Genomic DNA, 9503 nt, shown 5'->3' with positions numbered 1-9503 from the left:
TGTTTTTTGATGCTGTCTTACAGTTATCATTTTTTAGTGGTTTATAGAATGCCACGTCTAGCCATTTTTTCCGATCAAAACATCTGTGTTAGCAATCACCACAAGGTGTTATCACTTCCATCTTCTTTCAAAACCTAAACAGACAGATAAAATGGGTTATAGTTAAATGATATATTACCTAGTAACATATTACCTGGAAAACATTATTGTTTTGTTTATTTTTAACGCTTCGCTTTCTTTTGCTATTTTTCGTGGTTCCACCTAAAGTTGAAGGGCAATCTTTGCATTCTGTACTATTACTCCAAAGATTTGACAATGTTTGCACGAGATTAGACTCTACTTGTTCTATTGGTAACCATTCTGTGTTACTAGCATCATCTATTGACTCGGTACCGTCATCGGACTCATCGCGGTTAATTTCATCCTCAACTTCACTATCACTACTTTCGTAAAGAAGATTTTCTAGTTCTTTATCATATCTAGTTCGTTCTTAGTATCGACACGTAAAAATGTCGCTTAATAATATTCGCGTAATAGTATCGACACGTAAATTCTACGTATTGCGTTTCCTAAAACAGCATATACCACACCCGCAGTGCACAAACATTAACTGGCGACTAAATACTTAATTCGGCTAAATAAGAACACAAACAGGAAAACCTTGGTCTGTTTTCTGTGATACTTCGCGAGGTACGATATTCACGCAAGCATTGGTGGAAGGTGAGAAGTATCGATCAACAGGTAGGCGCTACACAGAAGAAAGATGTGAATGCGCACGTAAATTTTACGTACGCTACTGTTCTAGGGTTAAAATAATAGCCTTTTTATTACTACGGCACTGGAACGCGCAGAAAATTAAAATTATGAGCGTAATTTACAGAAGTATTATACATTAGTCTTCATTATAAAAATTTGTTCTATATTATACAGGGTTGATCAAAATTGGTGATTTTACCTCTAGATAAAAAAATTCTGAATACATTTTTATAGTGAAAACTAATGTACAATACTTCCGTAAATTACGTTTATAATTTCAATTTTCTGCGCGTTGAGTGCCGTAGTAATAAAAATTTATTTGGAGCTATGTTATGGTCAAAAAATAAAGAAAATAATTAATTTCTCGAAAACTACTAAAGATAGGTACAGGAACTTACACAAAAACAAAATAATATAATAAAACAAATAATATACAAGGTATTCTATTTAAAATACCATACTTGCTACTATTTTTTGGTATAAGCGGCAACACTGTATCGCTAAAAATATTTTTAATCGTTAGATCACCAGCTAAAATCCATAATGCCCAATTTTCAAAAAAAATCAATTTTCCATTCTCCATAGACGTCTAAGGTACCATTAACCATCAATCACCCTGTATATTTTTGTTTATCACGTGAAAAAAGGTTTTTTTCCAACCGCTAAAACATTGTGAATATATTTTCAGAGAAACTAAGTAAATTGAGGAAACCATATTACTAAATTTAAATTAAATTGGTCGATATGGCGACCTCTAATGCTGTAGAGGAATGGGTTTGTAAATTTGAACGCACAAATTCAGCGGTCAATTTCAAACATAATAAACCAAATAACAAAAAAAAATCGATTGCATAAGCGTATAATCCAAGAAATATAATCTACTTAGCGAGCTTAGCCTCTAGGAATTTGTAAGTTATATTGCATAAGAATCTTGCAATCCTTGTCCAAAAAAAATTGAATTTTCCAAACACTAATAAACAATAAATAATAGAAACCCTAACGCATTTGCCGTTTGCTCAAACATTTCTTAAGATCCAACGAGGCTCACTTCCAGTTATCCAGCTATCAGCAAAAACACATAATTTCCCTCTTCTCACAAATATAATAAGGAAATTACATACTGATATGTCACTGTTGTCAAATATTAGAATAAATTTAAAATTGCTAATAATTAGGTAAATCTTACCAGAATTTACCAGTTATTTTACCATAGTCTATAAATATTGTTACTTGATTGGAAAATGAAAGTAAATGACCTAAAGGCTAAAACAGCGAATATCATTAAGAAAAAATTTATTGAAAATTATTAAAAATTTAATGAAATGTTTGTTGTGGGTGCGTAAAATTCTACATGATCTACACAAACAACTAAAACTAAGTCCAAAAGTGTGCAATAACTTCAGTGACAATTAATAATTGGGCTCTATTTTTTTAAGGAGAAAAATGACAATGATTTTTCCATTAATTCTGTATGATATATAGGTCTTGAATTCAATTTGATCTGGGTAGGGTGCGGTAAAAATCAGCCAAGGAGGCTATTGGGCATGACTAGAGTTAGCAGAGGTCGATAGCCTTGGAAAAGTCAATGAACCATCTGTATATCAGCTGGTCTCTTTGTTTACTAATACAGCCATTGAAAATTAATAATATTCCTCTGGGTATATAACACCATTTATATGTTATCACGTGAAATGATTCAAGAACGAATATAGAAAAAGAAAAGCCATTTCTCTGATATTAGAAAGTAAAATTTACAAACTAGTAACGTTGATTGAATATTTGGGAAGATACGCAACCTTATGGGCTAAAGCGTGACCGCAAATATGCGTGAAAAATAGATGGCGATTCTCTCCAGTATGCGCGAAAATAATTTCGTCCGTCGCTTCTCATTAGTAATCGGCCGATCATCCGAGTCGTGTGGGAGAGTTTTTGCACAGGTTCGTGTTTGCCGTATTGCAATTTGGTAGTTGTTAAAAATTTTTCTTGGATATCATAATCACAAATAGATAGATATATGTAAATGTGTTTAGTTTGTGAGACGATGGCTCCTTTAGGCAAAATTAATCAGTGTGCGTATATTAATTAAGACTTTGATTTATAACAACCTAATATGGGAATCTCAAAATCTTATTAGAAAATCTTTAAAAAAATCTATTTATAAACCTCACAGAAAATTATCTATTTTATCTACAAAAATCAATCCGAACTCTTAAAAATACGGTCTCTTCATGTCTATGAGAGCCATTTTCTCTTTTTCTTTTTTTTACTTTAAGAAAATTTTAAATCAATATATTATGTTTATGGTCTTTAGTGTTTTAAGTATTTTCAATAATTGTTTTCATGATGAAATTCATTCATGAAAAAGATAAAAATAAAGCCTAAAAAGCCTTTAAAGTTATTGAGAAACTGGTTATAGTACGAATGGTAGAAAAGAAGTACGAATAGTATAAAAAAAATAACATATTAAATGAATGTCGAGTAATGTTTTCATTCCTGGAGAGATTATATTTGAGCTTGAAGAAGGTCACTTTGCTGCAGCGGTATTCTGCGACTTCTCTAAAGACTTTGACTGTGTCAACCATGGAAATTGCTCGATAAGCTTTCTAGATATGGGTTTAAGGGAGTTGCTCTAGAATGGTTAAAATTTTGTTTTGTTAGACAAAAAAAAGTTTGTTTGGCCAAATGGCAGTTTGTCTGAACTTTGTGTAGTAAGCAGGGTTCGTTTCTCGGTCCTATTTTATTTCTATTGTATATAAATGACCTGGCGTTTCTCCAGATAAGAGGATTCTTCACTATTTTTGCAGATGACACCACTATCTTATGGGCAGACAATAATAAAAGCACATTAACAAAAACAATTTCTAAAGATTTATTAATGATTAAACAGTGATTTGATGCTAATTTGTTGTCTTTAAACATAGATAAGACTAAATTGTTAAGTTTTTATGTTCAGAGCAGTTCATGATTCACAAGAAAGAATTGGAAGTGAATAATTTTAACAGATTTCTTCGAATTGTTATCGATCATAAACGTAAGTTTTATGGAGATATGTCAGGAGGCAAAAACTGGCTAGACGATGTTATGCTGTTAGAGTGGTTTTAAATGAACTGAGATTGATATCTGCAAAAACGTCTATTTTTTTTTGTCGAAAGTTGGAACTTACTTTCATACAAAAATACCTACAGTATAGAATAACATTTTGGAGTTGCATTAGTAAACGGCTTTTTGACTCGATGTTTGTTTTTAAAAAACGAGCCATTAAATATATGTGTCATAAATCTCCACAGGACATGCAGACCCCTATTTAAAGATACTTTCCTTGTGTTGCTTGTTTATTGTTGAGTCTGCTTGCCTAATATATAAAAAAATATAAATTGTATCTTCAAAATAATGGCTCCTTAAAACGTTATAATATCAGAAAAGAATACAATATTCCAATGCCCATCCCGAAAAGTGAACTAAGAACTCTCTTATTTACTTGAGCATAAAAATGTTTAATCATTTTCCAAATGTCATAAAAGTCTCTAGAAGTTCTCCTCGCTTTAAAAAGTTCTTAACGAAACATCTTAAAAGCAAGTATTTTTATAGCATTAGAATTTTTTTAAGATAATTAGGAACAGGCCAATCGTATATAATTAGTTTTTAGTAAAGATGTAAAGGTTAGAATTTGTGATGTTACTCTAAAAAATTTTTAAGTCGTCTTGCTTTGAAATTGAAAATACATTTTGTGTTTATACTAGTATGTTGAACCCACTATTGTGTATTGTTTTTAAATTATGTGTTAGTAATATGTCGATTAATGTGCCTATTTTATATCATAGAAGTACCATGTCAACAAGTAGGTATCATGTATTTATGAATAAAGTATGTTTTGAATTTTTTGAAATTCGAAATTGTATTTAAAAGAGAGAGAGGTATATAATATTTAATAGGGATGATTCCAACTACTCACTAAAAATTACCTCGTTGAAAAAGTAATTCTTGTTGTAAAAGGGTTATTCAAAACTGCAAGTTATTAAACGTCGTATTTAAAAGTTAAAGATGTTAACTTGTAAATGAGAGAAAGCGTTTACAACAATGTATAAATGATTTTATTTTATATTTTCAAATAACGCCAGAAAAAAATAAAAAAACCATTTTGCCAAATTTCACATTTTTCCTGAATATTAGGAAGTATTTGGCATTTTTCCAATTTTTAGATTGCATTTATTCAATCATTGCATTTATATTGCGCAACTTTCGCCTAATTAAACCATTTATTGCTCATCCTTATTTTGGACATCCTGTATAACCGCGATGAGACCCTTCATACTGTTAAACAAAATATTTGTTTTTTTTTCTTATTAACTTTTTCTAGTTTTAAGAATTAGTAATTAAGTGTTTCCCTGTATTGCAAATTAAAGTGTGGCCTATTTTCGATATTTTATAGTGTTGTTACACCCTTATTCAAAACATTTCAACCCTTATTCAAACATTCATACATTACTTAACCACCACATTTATCTATAACTATCTTTATAGTTATTTATGCGAGATCACAGCGCATTTAAATATCGGCAATAACAAAATAAATAAAAGCGCTGTTATCATCATCGCCCTTGTCTTAAAAAAATAACAAAACGGCCGGGCGGCCAAAGATTTCCGCGTCGTTAAACTGCAAATGGTCAATATAGCGCCGACAAAGAAAAACAAAGTTGATGATGGCTCTTTAAAGACAGAACGTCGTATTTTAAATTTTAAAGGTGTCATCGTATAGGCGAGAAAAAGTGGTCACAATAATTTATTCATTTAATAAATGTTTTTGTCATATATTTTGAAATAACGCCAGAAAAAAATAAAATGATTTTGCCAAATTTCAGTTTTTTGCAAAATTTAGGAAGTATTTAGATTTTATTATAAAAGGACACTATATTGCTCAACTTTCCTCTAATTATTCCACCTCTATTGACGTCCTGTATAACCGTGATGCGGGGTCTTTAAACAAAATGTTTTTTTTTTGTTACTAGGTATCTTTTTATAGTTTTAAGTATAGTTGTAACAACTGGTAATTGAGAATTTTCCTGTGTCGCTTAAAACTTAAAATGTGGCCTATTTTCAATTTCTATTAACATCCTCACTCACAACCCCTTACTTTACAGATGTCACTACGCTGCACATTTTTCAGATATGGAATCACATGACAAAATGGGTTACTTTTTACAAAAAATTATTGATCAAGAAGTTATATTATGATCGGTATTAAGTCTTATGAATTATTTCAATTATTCTTTATAATATTTACGTGAAACCTACTTATATCTTAAAATTTGTTCCACATATTTTTTGTATATTAGTTTTTAGTTAATTAAGTGCAACGGGCTTTTTATTTAAAAACTTGACCCTCTTGAACACAAAATGAAGGAAACAATGTTTGTTGGAATTATAACTTGTATTAAACTTTGTTGGTAATTTTGTAAAAATAGCTTTTTATATATATTTTTGTATTAATTTTTGTCTCAAAAACATATTTTGGTAAGTAATTATTTGTTTATAAAATTTAACTTTTAAGAAATTTCAATATGCCTCCACCCTTAAGTATATCACTTATCACTTGACCACCACATAAATGACACCGTGTTGTATGTTCAAAAAAAATAATAAAAACATAATTGGCAGCATCATCCCATATCTTAAAAAAATATCCAACACGGCCGCGTAACCGGAGATTCCAGCGTCGTTGAAAACCTGACTCAAAGAAGCCAAAATCCAAGTCCACACAGCTAAAATAAATCGTTCCCAGATTTGACGCTTCGCGGCAGCACCACACGGTGCACGAAACTGAACGGCAATCCGATAGTCGACCGGGTACACTTTTTAACACAGGATTGCGTATCTTCCCAAATATTCAATCAACGCTAGTAACTAATTGTATTTTATTATACATTTCTATGCAAAGCTGAGTGATGAAGACTTTATTATGAATTGATTATTGAAATTTTTGGATTATTTGCAAACTCTTATCAGAAAGGCATTTTGCTGTGGTATAGTATTTCAGTTAGTCTGTGTTGAAAACTAAAAACAGTGACCAAAATGCCTGGAGCTAAAATTTCGACATTTACAAGGGTAGAAATTATTACTTTAGACCAAGAAGGTTTATCGCGGCATTAGATCGCTGCTCGTTTGAATATTGTTAGGAGTACTGTTAGTAGAACGATTCAATGATTTAAAGAAAGTGGCAGCTTTGTGATCTAGAACTGTTCGAAGACGTGTTATCAATGAGCGAGAAGATCGTTATTTTGCTCAATATGCACGTAGAAACCGCTCAATTCAAATTAGACCGCTATAATTCCAATTTCAACGCACGTACAATCGTGTTATATCAAGTCGTACGGTTTCCAGAAGAATTTTTAATGTTGGACTTTATCAGAGACGGCCGCTGAGAGTGCTATTATTAAATCATCAACAAAGACAAAGGCGTTTTCAATTGGCTAGAGAACATCCAGCCTGGCTAATGCCACAGTGGAGATGAGATGTCATTTTTAAAGACGAAACAAGAATTGGTTTAATCAGCGATGATTACCAGATTAAATTGGCCGCCACTGTCGCCGCATATGAATCCAATTGAATATGTTTGAGACTACCTCTCCTAGAGCCTAAACCATAGAAATAACCCACCTAGGAACCGCCAAGAGCTTATTTTAGCAGCTCATGAAGAATAGGTCAATTTGTTGTTTTTTTTTAGAATAAGTTGTTTTTTTTAGAATTTATTTTTTTTCTCTTTTCCTTAAATATGTATTTTTAATCTAATAATCATTACCTTATCTAAAAACATTTTGCTTTGTCCACATACATCTATGTCCAATAATATTCCAAATTCTTTTTGCATTTTTATTTAAATTAATGTCGATGTCATAATAAAAACTAAATAGGAGGTGCAAAACTTTTATCAATCAGTGTATTCTATCTTTCTTGTTTATTGACAAATAAACGATGCTACTTATGATTGAGAAATGTCAATAAAACAAATAATATAAGCGCCTTAATGGAAGCCTCAATCAAAGCAAAGCCTCACCAATAAACGAGTTCATTAGCACGCCAGTCACAGTTTTACCTTTGAGAAAGTCGAAGAATTGTCAGGCTCTTTGTAACTGAAAAGTTTTTAAATTTCCATATTAAATACTGAAGCTAAAATTTGCGAAATTTATACATTTCCTTGGCAAACTTTTAAGACCGCAGCTCTGAATTTCCAATTAGAATTATTCATAGCAGGATTTCCGATTTATTTTTTTGTTTTATCGAAAACTCATTAAAAATATTAACTCGTTTAAATGTTTCTTATTAAAACTGACTAATATTTAAGAAAACAAGAAATCTAAAGTTATTTTAAGTTATGTAATTGCGGGTATTTAAATTACTTATTATATACCAAATTATTTTTGATCCTGCTCAGTTTATTAGATGATATCATTTGTTTAATGATTTATTGTTTTAGACTCATTGTTTCTATAACATTTTATTCATTTTGTAGCTAAATTTTTATTAGTTTTAACAAGTTTTTCGCGCGGTCTTTAGCCTTTAAAGATCCATTAATCTAATTTTCCCATTCCAGCCATTCCTGGCTTCTTCAGATGTTATTTAGCTACTTTTTTATTAAGAAAAAGTCAAATTATTCCATTTAATTTTTTAATTTTTTTTTAGAATTTTGGGTCATTATGTCAAAACGAGGATTCAACTAAATTAATTGTATTTTAATCGATTACATAGCCCAACGAATGGCAGTTTTCAACGATATCAAATTTGTTAAAATCGTTAAAACAATTGATTTTTTTTTACAAAAATGATAAACTGAGTTAAACTAAATGAGATAAACTGGTTCTCTTTATAAATGTAAAGAAAAAAATTTTTGTTATTATAAATTGGAAAAAATTCAATTTTAATATTTTCCGTCGATTCTTCATGATCGATTTAACCATATTTTTTTTTACCCCACGTCATTCGACGAGCGGTTCATAAAATATGGCAACATCTGATTGGGTCACCAATCATATGTTCTAGATAATAATAGCAATTATTATAATACAGATCAAAAACTACAAATAACTCTTAATATCAAGTCATGTGAGCAAAAACTATAGAAAGTTAAAGTTAAATGTAGACACTGTCATAACAAACTTCAGAGATTACACAACATTTGTTATTAGAATGCTTATATCCAGCTTTGCGGGATTGTGATATCGCAGCCGATTCACGATAACGTTGCCAAAATATTCCACAATACAATCTGTAAATGTTATAACTAACTTATTCATAAAGCATGCGATTACAACGAAGGGCGAGCAGGAAAAAGTACATTAATATGTATTTGACAAATATGACTTTGACACATGAGATTCTATTCATTTGATAGTTTCCATTCTACGGAGAGAAAATGTGGCATAATGTTTGAAATGTATTCGAGGAACATAAGCTTTTATTTGACATAAAAGATATATGTATGCAGTAAATCTTTTAATGCAACCGTATATAAACAAATTTGACAGAAGATATATAGTTTAGTTCTGGTAGGGCCAGCGCTTTATATAACGTTTTAAGGGTAATTATCAAAGTAAAATCTTAACTGTTTCTATTTCCTAGTCCCAAAAATCAGGAATTTGTATTTTCAATTTCCTTATATGAGATATAAATCTATTAGTAAGCAAGACCTTTGATTTTTAAGAACATGTTCCAAAGTCGTATTAGTTTTTTAGTTTGATGTTAGAACTAATTTC

This window comes from Anthonomus grandis, chromosome 10, assembly GCF_022605725.1.
Source record: "Anthonomus grandis grandis chromosome 10, icAntGran1.3, whole genome shotgun sequence".
In the NCBI taxonomy this organism is placed as follows: Eukaryota; Metazoa; Arthropoda; class Insecta; order Coleoptera; family Curculionidae; genus Anthonomus; species Anthonomus grandis.
Note: the sequence above shows the minus strand (reverse complement) of the source record.